This window comes from Ranitomeya variabilis, chromosome 2 (assembly GCF_051348905.1).
Source record: "Ranitomeya variabilis isolate aRanVar5 chromosome 2, aRanVar5.hap1, whole genome shotgun sequence".
Classification (NCBI taxonomy): domain Eukaryota; kingdom Metazoa; phylum Chordata; class Amphibia; order Anura; family Dendrobatidae; genus Ranitomeya; species Ranitomeya variabilis.
This window is the reverse complement of record NC_135233.1, coordinates 475088983-475103645: the sequence shown is the minus strand read 5'-3', so window position 1 is coordinate 475103645 and position 14663 is coordinate 475088983. Positions and strand designations below refer to the sequence as shown.

At 43.0% G+C, this 14663-nt stretch overlaps 1 protein-coding gene across 3 annotated transcripts in view; it reads left to right on the top strand.

Moving 5' to 3' along the window:
* The window catches only part of LMNTD2 (lamin tail domain containing 2), a 214378-nt gene that overhangs the window by 1060 nt on the left and 198655 nt on the right, over window positions 1-14663 (top strand). The gene's annotated exons all lie outside the window — the stretch shown is intronic.

Sequence of the window (14663 nt, the reverse complement as noted above, 5' to 3'; positions counted from 1 at the left end):
ACCATAGACCCTCAAATATGCATATACTGTAGTTATATGGGGAAAAACTTCAATGAAAGTGTAAGTCATATAAATACATGGAGTTAGAAAACCCACAGAGATAAAAAAAAAAGAAAAGAAAAATAGAAATCAAATTTTATTACATACCAAATTAATCCAAAATACAGCATAAGAAAATTAATTACTAAAACAAAATATTTAAAAACAAAGCATCTAAGGTGAAGACATCATCATCAACATCATCATCAAGACTTAAAGAAGTAGGAACACAGAGGGGCAGAAATAGTAAATGGGTAACAGATTATGGTATTAATGGTATTAATGCTCATAGGCCGTATACAAGCAAAAATCAAAAGGTATATGAAGACAAGTGATGACTGTAACATTAACCCCTTCACCACCTTTGACATATAGGTACGTCAAAGGTCGTGCTCCGGTGTTTGTTACGGGCTCCGACGCTGAGCCTGCATCTCCCCCCCCCGCACTTGATGGCTGATGGCCATCATAATGGCAGGTCAGTTTTAGCATTTGGTGAACATGGTGAATAAAAAACAAAACAAAAAACAATCGTGGAATTAAATATTTTTTTTCAATTTCACCGCACTTGGATTTTTATACCACTGTTCCAGTACATTATATGGTATAATTAGTGGTGTCGTTCAAAAGCACAACTTGTCCTGCAAAAAACAACAGGCCCTCGTATAGGAATATTGACAGAAAAATAAAAATGTTATGGCTTTGGGAAAAATGGAAGGAAAAAATTAAAGCGCAAAAATGGAAAATGGCAAGGTCATGAAGGGGTTAAAATCCTGCAAAGCTGAGAGGAGCTCAGAAAAGACAGCTAAAAGAGTTCAAACAGCCCATCAGAATAAGCTTACTGACAGATTCTCAGTTAACTCATTCTGCAGCTAGCAATACACAGTGCATGCAACACAAGGACTAAAGATGGTGCAAAATTTGGAATAAAACACAATTGCAAAAGTGATTTTTAAACCTAATTACCTGCATATAAATAAGAGAAAAAGTGAGCAACCTCTTTTCCATAAATGCAGTGTGAACAGAGTGCTAGAAAACCAGCTCACGGCCCCTTCAGATCTCTATTTTACAGGTTTCCTTACTTAAATAGCTGGTGTAGGTTCAGACAATCTGCAAATAAGCCTTTTTTATTATGTCTATCCCTGTACAATTAGGCTATATTCACACGATGAGGTTTTGGCGAGTTTTTAATGTTGCAGATTTTCTGCACCTATTTAGTACAATAGGTTATTTGTATTTTTTCAAAACATGCAGTGTAAAAAAACTCGCCAAAAACTCAACATGTGAACATAGCCATAGTCTAAAGTGTGGGCGACATGGTGTGTTTCTTCTGTATAACTTGTCACTGTCTGCTGTCAAGTGTAATCTGTCTCTAGCAGCAGCATACGATGTCAGTTAGGGCAGGCAGACCTTTGGATAATGCATGCTGCAAAATGAGGGAAAGGAAGTTCCAGCAGCCATAGTGCTGGCAGTATGCTGATGAAAAAGAACCACCCACTTGAAAAGTGTGTACGGTAAATTAAAAAGCATAGTAATCTGCATAGTTCCTGCCCTAAAAAGCAGCTTTATAATGAATGAAGGCAACAAACTTTACCTAATTACAAGATTTGTGTAAAAGTACAGGTATAACATCTTTATTTTCTCCACTATTTGTGTATTCACTTTTTTTTTAGATTTTCTTTGTTAACATATACTGTAAGGCTGGTTTCACATTTGCGTTTTTTGCCGCTGCGTTTTAGCGCAAAAAAACGCATGCGTTTTGTATGCGTTTTGCCTCGTTTGACGTTTCTATGCTTGCGTTTTGTTGCTGAAATGCAACATGTAGTAATTTCTAGAGGCTTTTTTTGCCGCAAAAAAACACATGCATTTTTTTGCGGCAAAAAAACGTATTGCTGTCTATGTAAACGCATGCGTTTTTAAGCACATGCGTTTGGTTGCGTTTTTAAACGCATGCGTTTCAATAGAAAAAAACAAGAATACACACTGATAAGCCACCCCCCACCGTCAAGGTGATAAAGGGATCCAAACCCTAACCCTACCCCTAACCCTACCCCTAACCCTAGGGATCCTAACCCTAACCCTACCCCTATTCCTAGGGATCCTAACCCTACCCCTAACCCTACCCCTAACCCTAGGGATCCTAACCCTAACCCTAACCCCAACCCTAGCTATTTCTATTTATAGTGGGTTTTCTTGTTGATTTTGATGTTTGGCAGCTGTCACACACTTCTCAGCATGTGTTTCAAAAACGCAAACGCAGGAAAAAACGCATGTAAACGCGTCAAAACGACGCGTTTTTTTACCGCATGTGGAAACGCATGCGTCTAAAAAACGCAGCGTTTGCACGCGTTTACATGCGTTTTTTTCACCACCTGCGTTTGCGTTTTAAACGCTGCGTTTTTAAACGCAAATGTGAAACTAGCCTAAGTTATGGTTTTTCTTCACTTTAATGGAAAATGTAACACATAGAAGGATCCGCTTCATGATTGAGGCCCAACAGAGTACATCAACTTCCTTCATGAAGGTCTTTTTTTTTTCCTGCAAAATATGATGGAATCTGCGGTGATGCCTGTGAGGCAGATGGATGCATAACCTAAAAAATAAGATGTAGAATACCTTACTGCCCTGGCATGTTGGAAAATGTTTTCCCAAGTGATGCTTTTAAAGGGAATCTGTCAGTAGGATCAACCCTTCTAAGCCGCCTATATAAGTATGTAGATCATAGGAAGTTGAATAAAATGATACCTTGATATCTGTAATCCGATGCTTTATTAAAGAGTTATCCACATTTTTCTTAATATGTAAATCAGCTGTTAAGATTTCTATGGGCCGGACATAGATCTCCCAGAGAATGCCCAGAGTTTATTATAAATGGAAGGAGATTTTACCAGTGTGAGACATGTAGATCAGGAGAGCAGACTGTCAGTCATTACATGTTTTACACTGGTAACTCCCCTTTCATTGAAAATAATCTCTGAAGGCAGATTCTCAGGAAGATCTATGTCCGGATCATAGATCTTAACAGCTCATTTACATATTGATAAAAATTTGTATATTTTTGGAATGAAACATCAGATCGCAGCTATCAAGGTATCATTTTATTCAACTTTCTATGACCTGAGTGCCCATATAGACGGCTTAGGAGGGTTCATCCTACTGACAGATTCCCTTTAATTGCATGAATCCTGATCAGCAATTTTGAAAAGTTCAGGTCTGAAACATTTGTACAAGGTTGAGCTGGGGGTCTTAATATTAATGTGAACGTAAAGTATTCAGAAGAAAACTGGCGCCTAAGGGATAAAACATGGCACAATATATCATGTTTAGATGAAGAGTTGAAGACACTAATTCTTCATGTCACCAGCCGTAGTATTAACATGTAGACATTTTCACGTCACTTTTCAAGGATCTAATAATGCACGGAATTCACTGAACAAACAGATCAGATTACAACTTGCATAGCTGAGGATTTATGTAAAAAAAACAAAACACAGATATCAAGACAAACATTTCCCCAAAATAAACTCAATAGGAATATCCATCAAAATTAGGACTGTCCACAAAACAGATGATAATTTTGATTGTTGCTGCATAACTTGTAATACTTGTAATTAGAAATCACACAGGTCACATACAGGTCCTGAATCTTGGGGTGTTTCACAGTTCTTTGTACCATTTTAGACTTTAATTGTGTTCTATTATTTGGGGACACAATTAATTACTATAGAATTTCATTTATGATTGACGCTAGCCAGGCCAATTTTTTTCAATTCAGTGTTGATGTGTCTACTTGAAATCTATAATATAGAATAATTTATATTTGTTTAGGGTATTACTTTCTCCTTATTTTTTGGATTAAACAATTTTTTTTATGAGCTAATAACTCTAGAACGCTTCATCTTATCCCAGTGATTCTGAGATTGATTTTTTTTATGATATATTGTGTCATGGTGGATATCGTGACAGAGTGTGGTCAGACGATCACAGCATCCGGTGACACATACACCTGCGGTAGTTAGAACTGCTTCGGTCTTTGTAGCAGGCATTTGGAGTGATTTTCAGTAGATTTCTGCATGGAGTTGGTTGTGCGTTTTTATCCTTATCCTCTCTCATTTGGTTTTCCCACCTTCACCTCCCCTGTTTCCCTCCTCTCAGTTGTTTTATGAGTGTATTTATATGATTGTAGCTTTCTTTTATCCCAGTCTGTTTACAATATAGAAAAAAATCCAGCTCAACAAACATGTGAACAAACTTCTTACTTTATTCACTGAAAGTGCTCACTAGAGGATAAAACAGCATCAGCGATGCAAGTTACATGATATGCGACATCTACGCGTTTCAGGTGACTGCGCACCCTTAATTATGAAGGTGTCTATTTATCCCTGTCTGTTTGGTTTGTGTTATCCTATACACTTTCATCCCATACCTCCCTAGGGTGGAGGGAACAGATATGTGTTATTATAGGAGCAATGCAAGGTACTAGACCCCGGCGTCTCCACCATCGGAAGAAATCTGGGGGGACAGGGATACCCTAGGGTTCCCTCAACTCGAGGGACACGGTAGGTACCCATTTTCCCTGGCAATAATGTGACATATTGTACTTCATGATAGTAGTAAAATTTGGTCAATATGACTTTTAGGCGTTTATTTGTGAAGATAACAGAAATTTGGGAACAATTTTTAACATTTGCAATTTTCCAACTTTTAATTTTTATGCCTTTAAACCAGTTATGTCGCATAAAATAATAAATAACATTTACCACGTGTCTACTTCATATTAGCATCATCTTTTAAACATAATATTTTTTCTTTGGAAGTTAGACGGGTTAAAAGTTTATCAGCAATTTCTAATTTTTCCAACAAAATTTACAAAACCATTTTTTTAGGGACCACTTCACATTTGAAGTGACTTTGAGGGGTCTTTATGACATATAATATTCCAAAGTGACACCATTCAACTGCTCAAAACCACATTCAAGAAGTTTTTTAACCTTTTAATTTTTCCCATAAGAATGTTAATTTACCTCCAAATTTTGCATTTTTACAAGGGTAACAGGAGAAAATGAACTGTGCAGTTTGTTGTGCAATTCCTTCTGTGTACTCAGGTACTCCATATGTGGTGGAAAACTACTGTTTAGGTGCACGGCAGGGCTCAGAAGGGAAGGAGCGCCATTTGACGTTTGGAGCGCAAAATTGGCTGGAATAGATAGCTGACACATGTCGTGTTTGCAAAGCCCTAATGTGCCTAAACAATGGAAACCCCCCACAAGTGACCCCATTTTGGAAACTACACCTTCAAGGAACTTATCTATAGGTATAGTGAGCACCTTGAACCCCCAGGTGCTTCACAGAATTTTACAACGTTATACCGTAAAAATACATTTTTCCCCCAAACATGTTCCTTTTGCCCCAAATTTTTCATTTTCACAATGGTAGCAAGAGAAAATGGACCAGTGTAGTATGTAGTGGGAACCTTGAACTCCCAGGTGCTTCACACAATTCTACAACGTTGAGCCGTGAAAATGAAAAAAATACAGTTTTACCACAAACATGTTCCTTTTGCCTCAAATTTTTCATTTCAACAAGAGTAACAGGAGAAAATAGATCATACAATTTGTTGTGCAATTTCTACTGAGTATGGCAATACCCCATATGTCGTGGAAAACTAATATTTCGGCGCATGGCAGGGCTTGGAAGAGAAGGGGTGCCTTTTGACACTTGGAGAGCAAAATTGGCTGAAATAGATAGCGGATGCCATGTTTTGTTTGCAAAGTCCCTGATGTACCTAAACAGTGGAAACCCCCACAAGTGATGCCATTTTGGAAACTACACCCTCAAGGAACTTATCTATAGGTGTAGTGACCACTTTGAACCCATAGGTGCTTCATAGAATTTTATAATGTTGAGCTGTGAAAATTAAAAAATAAATTTTTCCCCACAGCATGCTCCTTTTGCACCAAATTTTTCATTTTCACAAGGGTATCTGTTATGATCCTTAGTGGTTGAGGTTCACAAATTACTCCAGCTAAGTAACATACATAGGACAAGCTCTAGGGAGGTGGCAAACTGGACTGACCGCAAATCTGAACCTATCCAAACACACTAGAAGTAGCCGGTGAACGTGCCTAAAAATCCTAGACGTCTCGAGCCAGCCTGAGGAACTAACTACCCCTAGAGAGAAAGAAAGACCTCTCTTGCCTCCAGAGAAATAATCCCCAAAGAAATAGAAGCCCCCAACATATAATAACGGTGAGGTAAGAGGAAGGCACATACACAGGGGTGAAAACAGATTTAGCAAATGAGGCCCACTAATACTAGATAGCAGAAAATAGTAAAGGGGTCTGTGCGGTCAGTAAAAAACCCTTACGAAATATCCACACTGAGATTTCAAGAACCCCCGCACCAACTAACGGTGTGGGGGGGAGAAACTCAGTCCCCTAGAGCAACCAGCAAGCGAGGAAATCACATTTTAGCGAGCTGGACTAAAAACATAATAAATGCTGATAATCAAAAAATGATCAAACAAAAACTTAGCTTGTCTTGGAGAGACTGGGAGCAAGGTAGTCACAAGGAATCTGAAGAGCACTGAATACATTGAGAGCAGGCAAGGAACTGAGTATCCAGGTGAACTAAATAGGAAACCAACCAAGGATAACGAACCAGCTGATGCTGCCAACCTGCAGAAAGACAACACTGCACAGTACCGCTTGTGACCACTAGAGGGAGCCCAAAAACAGAGTTCACAACAGTACCCCCCCTTGAGGAGGGGTCACCGAACCCTCATCAAGACCCCCAGGGCGATCAGGACGAGCCGCGTGGAAGGCACGAACCAAATCGGCCGCATGAACATCAGAGGCGACAACCCAGGAATTATCCTCCTGACCATAGCCCTTCCACTTCACCAAATACTGAAGCCTCCGTCTAGAGATACGAGAATCCAAAATCTTCTCCACCATGTACTCCAATTCGCCCTCGACCAGCACCGGAGCAGGAGGCTCAACAGAAGGAACCACAGGTACCACATACCTCCGCAACAAAGACCTATGGAACACATTATGAATGGCAAACGATGCTGGGAGATCCAAACGAAAAGACACCGGGTTAAGGATTTCCAAGATCTTATAAGGACCGATGAAGCGAGGCTTGAATTTAGGAGAGGAGACCTTCATAGGAACATACCGAGAAGACAGCCACACCAAATCCCCAACACGAAGTCGGGGACCCACACCGCGGCGGCGGTTGGCAAAGCGCTGAGCCTTCTCTTGTGACAACCTCAAATTGTCCACCACATGGTTCCAAATCTGCTGCAACCTATCCACCACAGAATCCACCCCAGGACAGTCAGAAGGCTCAACCTGACCCGAGGAAAAACGAGGATGGAAACCAGAATTGCAGAAAAAAGGCGAAACCAAAGTAGCAGAACTAGCCCGATTATTTAGGGCAAACTCGGCCAATGGCAAAAAAGTCACCCAATCATCCTGATCAGCAGAAACAAAACATCTCAAATAAGTTTCCAACGTCTGATTAGTTCGCTCGGTCTGGCCATTAGTCTGAGGATGGAAGGCCGACGAAAAAGACAAATCAATGCCCATCTTAGCACAAAAAGTCCGCCAAAACCTGGACACAAACTGGGATCCTCTATCAGACACAATATTTTCAGGAATGCCGTGCAAGCGAACCACATTCTGAAAAAATAGAGGAACCAAATCGGAGGAGGAAGGCAACTTAGGCAAGGGCACCAAATGGACCATCTTAGAAAAACGATCACACACCACCCACATGACAGACATTCTCTGAGAGACAGGGAGATCAGAAATAAAATCCATGGAAATGTGCGTCCAAGGCCTCTTCGGGACAGGCAAAGGTAACAGCAAACCACTGGCTCGAGAACAGCAAGGCTTAGCCCGAGCACAAATTCCACAAGACTGCACAAAGGAACGCACATCCCGCGACAAGGAAGGCCACCAAAAAGACCTGGCCACCAAGTCTCTGGTACCAAAAATCCCAGGATGACCCGCCAACACCGAAGAATGAACCTCGGAAATAACTATGCTGGTCCATCTATCCGGGACAAACAGTCTCTCCGGTGGACAACGGTCAGGTCTATCCGCCTGAAATTTCTGCAGCACTCGTCGCAAATCTGGGGAAATGGCAGACAAAATCACTCCCTCTCTGAGAATACCAGCCGCCTCAGAAACTCCCGGAGAGTCAGGCACAAAACTCCTAGAAAGTGCATCAGCTTTCACGTTCTTCGAACCAGGCAGATATGAGACCACGAAGTTGAAACGGGAGAAAAACAACGACCAACGAGCCTGTCTAGGATTCAGGCGCTTGGCAGATTCAAGGTAAATCAGATTTTTGTGATCAGTCAAGACCACCACATGATGTTTAGCTCCTTCGAGCCAATGTCGCCACTCCTCAAATGCCCACTTCATAGCAAACAACTCCCGATTACCAACATCATAATTCCGCTCGGCAGGCGAAAACTTTCTTGAAAAGAAAGCACATGGTTTCATCACAGAGCCATCAGAGCTTCTCTGCGACAAAACAGCCCCTGCTCCAATCTCAGAAGCATCAACCTCGACCTGGAAGGGGAGAGAGACATCTGGCTGACATAAGACTGGAGCTGAAGAAAACCGGTGCTTCAGCTCCCGAAAGGCCTCCACGGCCGCAGGAGACCAATTAGTCGCATCAGAACCCTTCTTGGTCAAATCCGTCAAAGGTTTAACCACGCTAGAAAAATTAGCGATGAAACGACGGTAAAAATTAGCAAAACCCAAGAACTTCTGAAGACTCTTAACAGACGTGGGCTGAGTCCAGTCATGAATAGCCTGGACCTTGACTGGGTCCATCTCCACAGTAGAAGGAGAAAAAATAAAACCCAAAAAGGAGACCTTCTGTACTCCGAAGAGGCATTTTGAGCCATTCACAAATAAAGCATTAGCACGCAGGACCTGAAACACCATCCTGACCTGCTTCACATGGGACTCCCAATCATCAGAAAAGACCAAAATGTCATCCAGATAAACAATCATAAATTTATCCAGATATTCTCGGAAGATGTCATGCATGAAATACTGAAACACAGAAGGAGCATTAGAAAGTCCAAAAGGCATCACCAAGTACTCAAAATGGCCTTCAGGCGTATTAAATGCTGTTTTCCATTCATCTCCCTGCTTAATGCGCACAAGGTTATATGCACCACGGAGATCTATCTTGGTGAACCAACTGGCACCCTTAATCCGAGCAAACAAATCAGACAATAGTGGTAAAGGATACTGAAATTTGACTGTGATTTTATTCAGAAGACGATAACCTATACAAGGTCTCAACGAACCGTCCTTCTTGGCCAAAACGACAACATCATGCAAATTATGCAGAACAAGAAAGCGAATCACCTCCTGATGTACGGGAGTCATGCACATGGTCATTTGCGTCCAATACTGAGGCTTATTCTCAGCCAATGGCGTAGCATCAATTCCCCTCAGAGGAATAGGAAATTCCAAAGGCTCCAGGACAAAACCACAGCGCCTGGCAAACGACAAATCCATCAGATTCAGGGCAGCACCCGAATCCACAAAAGCCATAACCGGGTAGGATGACAAAGAACAAATCAAAGTAACAGACAAAATAAACTTAGGCTGCATAGTACCAATGGTGACAGGTTTAGCGATTTTTTTTAAGCGTTTAGAGCATGCTGAGATAACATGAGTAGAATCACCACAGTAAAAGCACAACCCATTTTGACGTCTATGACTTTGTCGCTCAATTCTGGTCAGAGTTCGGTCACATTGCATAGACTCAGGTCTCTGTTCAGAAAATACCGCCAAAGGATGAGCAGATTTGCGCTCCCGCAAACGCCGATCAACCTGAATGGCTAAAGCCATAGAATCACTCAGACTTGTAGGGGTGGGGAACCCACCATAACATTCTTAACGGCCTCAGAAAGACCTTCTCTGAAATTTGCAGCCAGGGCACACTCATTCCATTGAGTAAGCACCGACCATTTCCGAAATTTTTGACAATACACCTCTGCTTCATCCTGACCTTGAGAGATAGCCAGCAACGCTTTTTCTGCCTGATTCTCAAGATTAGGCTCCTCATAAAGCAGTCCAAGAGCCAGAAAAAATGCATCTACATTAAGCAATGCAGGATCTCCTGGCGCCAGAGAGAAAGCCCAATCTTGAGGGTCGCTGTTGTGAACTCTGTGTTCAGGCTCCCTCTTGTGGTCACTGGTGGTATGGTGTGACTTTTGCTTTGGGCTCCCCCTGGTGGCTTTGTCTGTTATCCTGCTGGTCTCTGGCTATCAGCTGGTTCGTTATCCTCTGGGAGGTTCCTATATAGCTCTGTTTTACTTCCACTTGTTGCCGGCTGTTGATGTATTCAGTGCTACTCAGATTCCTTCTGACTACCTTGCTCCCAGTCCATCCAGCTCAAGCTAAGTTTTGTTTGCTCATTTTTTATCAGCAGTGTTTTTCATGTTTTCTGTTCCTGCTTGCTAAAATTTAATTTCCTCGCTTGCTGGTTGCTCTAGTGGGCTGAGTTTCTCCCCACACACCGTTAGTTGGTGTGTGGGTTCTTGAAATCTCAGGATGGATATTTTGTAAGGGTATGTTTCCACGTTCAGAAAACGCTGCGAGTTTGACGCTGCGCAGCGCTGCAGCGTCAAACACGCAGCGTCCAGATGTTCCAGCATAGTGGAGGGGATTTGATGAAATCCCGTCTCCACTATGCGTGGAAACCCGCACGCGGCGGCCCTGCGACTACGGACATGCTGCGTTTCTTTTCAGATCGCAGCATGCCCGTACACCTTGCGGGGATGCAGTGTCCCCACAAGGCATATCAAAGGGCGCTATGGGAGAGAGCGATCATAGTACTAGTGGGCCTCTTTTGCTGAATCTGATTTCATCCCTATGTATGTGCCTTCTTCTTACTTCACCGTTAATATTTGTTGGGGGCTTCTATATCTTTGGGGATTATTTCTCTGGAGGCAAGCGAGGTCTTTCTTTCTCTTTAGGGGTAGCTAGTTCCTCAGGCTGGCTCGAGACGTCTAGGAATTTTTTAGGCACGTTCACCGGCTACCTCTAGTTGTTTTGGATAGGTTCAGATTTGCGATCAGTCCAGTTACCATCTCCCTAGAGCTCGTCCTTAGTTTATTCACTTGCTGGTCTATTTGTGATCCTCAGCCATTAAGGATCATAACAGTACAGCCGGCCTACAAAGTGTTAATTGCATGGCAAAAGCAGGAGAAAAGAAGCCTTGAGAAATTTTTTTTTTTCTTTCTTGTTGTTGCCGTTTGTCTAGCTGCTGTGCTAGCTTCTCTCCTTCTCTTAATCTTGGTGTGGCTCTGAGTTCAGCTGCTGACATGGATGTCCAGAGCTTGGCTTCCAGTCTGGATCATCTTGCTGCTAGGGTTCAAAGTATTCAGGATTTTGTTGTTCACAGTCCTATGTCTGAGCCTAGAATACCTATTCCGGAGTTGTTTTCTGGAGATAGATCTAGGTTCCTGAATTTTAAGAACAATTGTAAGTTGTTTCTTTCTTTGAAACCTCGTTCCTCTGGTGATGCCGTTCAGCAAGTTAAGATTATCATTTCCTTTTTGCGTGGTGACCCACAAGATTGGGCCTTTGCATTGGCGCCAGGGGATCCTGCATTGCTTAGTGTAGATGCGTTTTTTCTGTCCCTTGGATTGCTCTATGAGGAACCTAATCTTGAGAACCAGGCTGAGAAAGCGTTATTGGCCCTCTAGCAGGGGCAAGATGAAGCAGAGGTGTACTGCCAGAAATTTCGGAAATGGTCGGTGCTTACTCAGTGGAATGAGTGTGCCCTGGCTGCTAATTTCAGAGAAGGTCTTTCTGAAGCCATTAAGAATGTCATGGTGGGGTTCCCTACGCCTGCAGGTCTGAATGAGTCAATGACTCTGGCCATTCAGATTGATCGGCGGTTGCGGGAGCGCAAACCTGTGCACCATTTGGTGGTGTCTTCTGAACAGACACCTGAATCTATGCAATGTGACAGAATTCTGACCAGAAGTGAACGGCAAAATTATAGACGGCAAAATGGGTTGTGCTTTTACTGCGGTGACTCAGCTCATGTTATCTCAGCATGCTCTAAGCGCAAAAAAAAAGGTTGATAAATCTGTCACCATTGGTACTTTACAGCCTAAGTTCATTTTGTCTGTTACCCTGATTTGTTCCCTGTCATCTTACCCGGTTAATGCCTTTGTAGATTCAGGTGCTGCCCTGAGTCTGATGGATTGGTCATTTGCCAGGCACTGTGGTTTTGATTTGGAGCCTTTAAAATTCCCTATTCCACTAAGGGGAATTGACTCTACACCATTGGCTACGAGTAGACCTCAGTACTGGACACAAGTGACCATGTGCATGACTCCTGTTCATCAGGAGGTGATTCGCTTTCTTGTATTGCATAATTTGCATGATGTCGTCGTGTTGGGTCTACCATGGTTGCAGACTCATAATCCAGTCCTGGATTGGAAAGCTATGTCTGTGTCAAGTTGGGGTTGTCAGGGAATTCATGGTGACGCTCCTGTGGTGTCAATTGCTTCGTCCACTCCTTCTGAAGTCCCTACGTTTTTGTCAGACTACCAGGATGTATTTGAGGAGCCCAAACTCAATTCTCTACCTCCTCATAGAGACTGTGATTGTGCTATAAATTTGATTCCTGGTAGTAAGTTTCCTAAGGGACGACTTTTCAATTTATCTGTGCCGGAGCATGCTGCCATGCGGAGTTATATAAAGGAGTCTTTGGAGAAGGGACATATTCGCCCATCCTCTTCCCCTCTGGGTGCAGAATTCTTTTTTGTGGCTAAGAAGGATGGTTCCCTGAGACCTTGTATTGATTATCGCCTTTTGAATAAAATCACGGTCAAATTTCAGTATCCTTTGCCATTGTTAACTGATTTGTTTGCTCGCATTAGGGGGTCTAGTTGGTTCACCAAGATAGATCTTCGTGGTGTGTATAACCTTGTGCGTATAAAACAGGGTGATGAATGGAAAACTGCCTTTAATACGCCTGAAGGCCATTTTGAGTACCTGGTGATGCCTTTTGGACTTTCTAATGCTCCTTCAGTCTTTCAGTCCTTTATGCACGATATCTTCCGTGAATATCTGGATAAGTTTATGATTGTGTATCTGGATGATATTCTGGTTTTTTCGAATGATTGGGAGTCTCATGTTAAGCAGGTCAGGATGGTCTTTCAGGTCCTGCGTGACAATGCTTTATTTGTGAAGGGCTCAAAATGTCTTTTTGGAGTCCAGAAGATTTCTTTTTTGGGTTTCATTTTTTCTCCTTCTACTATTGAGATGGACCCAGTCAAGGTTCAGGCTATTCATGACTGGACGCAGCCTACATCTGTTAAGAGTCTTCAGAAGTTCTTGGGTTTTGCTAATTTTTACCGTCGCTTCATAGCTAATTTTTCTGGTGTTGTTAAGCCTTTGACGGATTTGACCAAGAAAGGTTCTGATGTGACTAATTGGTCCTCTGCGGCTGTGGAGGCCTTTCGGGAGCTGAAGCGCCGGTTTTCTTCGGCTCCGGTCTTATGTCAGCCAGATGTCTCACTTCCCTTCCAGGTGGAGGTTGATGCTTCTGAGATTGGAGCGGGGGCTGTTTTGTCGCAGAGATGCTCCGATGACTCTGTGATGAAGCCATGTGCTTTCTTTTCAAGAAAGTTTTCGCCTGCCGAGCGGAATTATGATGTCGGTAATCGGGAGTTGTTGGCTATGAAGTGGGCATTTGAAGAGTGGCGACATTGGCTCGAGGGAGCTAAGCATCGTGTGGTGGTCTTGACTGATCACAAGAATTTGATTTACCTCGAGTCGGCCAAGCGGCTGAATCCCAGACAGGCTCGTTGGTCGTTGTTTTTCTCTCGTTTTGATTTCGTGGTTTCGTACCTGCCTGGTTCGAAGAATGTGAAGGCTGATGCTCTTTCTAGGAGTTTTGTGCCTGACTCTCCTGGAGATTCAGAGCCGGCTGGTATCCTTAGAGAAGGGGTGATTTTGTCTGCCATCTCCCCAGATTTGCGACGTTTCCTGCAAGAGTTTCAGGCGGATAGACCTGATCGCTGTCCACCGGAGAGACTGTTTGTCCCGGATAGATGGACCAACAGAGTCATCTCCGAGGTTCATTCTTCGGTGTTGGCGGGCCATCCTGGAATATTTGGTACCAGAGACTTGGTGGCCAGGTCTTTTTGGTGGCCTTCCTTGTCGCGGGATGTGCGTTCCTTTGTGCAGTCTTGTGGAATTTGTGCTCGGGCTAAGCCTTGCTGTTCTCGAGCCAGTGGTTTGCTGTTACCTTTGCCTGTCCCGAAGAGGCCTTGGACGCACATTTCCATGGATTTTATTTCTGATCTCCCTGTCTCTCAGAGAATGTCTGTCATGTGGGTGGTGTGTGATCGTTTTTCTAAGATGGTCCATTTGGTGCCCTTGCCTAAGTTGCCTTCCTCCTCCGAGTTGGTTCCACTGTTTTTTCAAAATGTGGTTCGTTTGCATGGGATTCCTGAGAACATTGTTTCTGACAGAGGATCCCAGTTTGTGTCTAGATTTTGGCGGACCTTTTGTGCTAAATTGGGCATTGATTTGTCTTTTTCGTCGGCATTCCATCCTCAGACG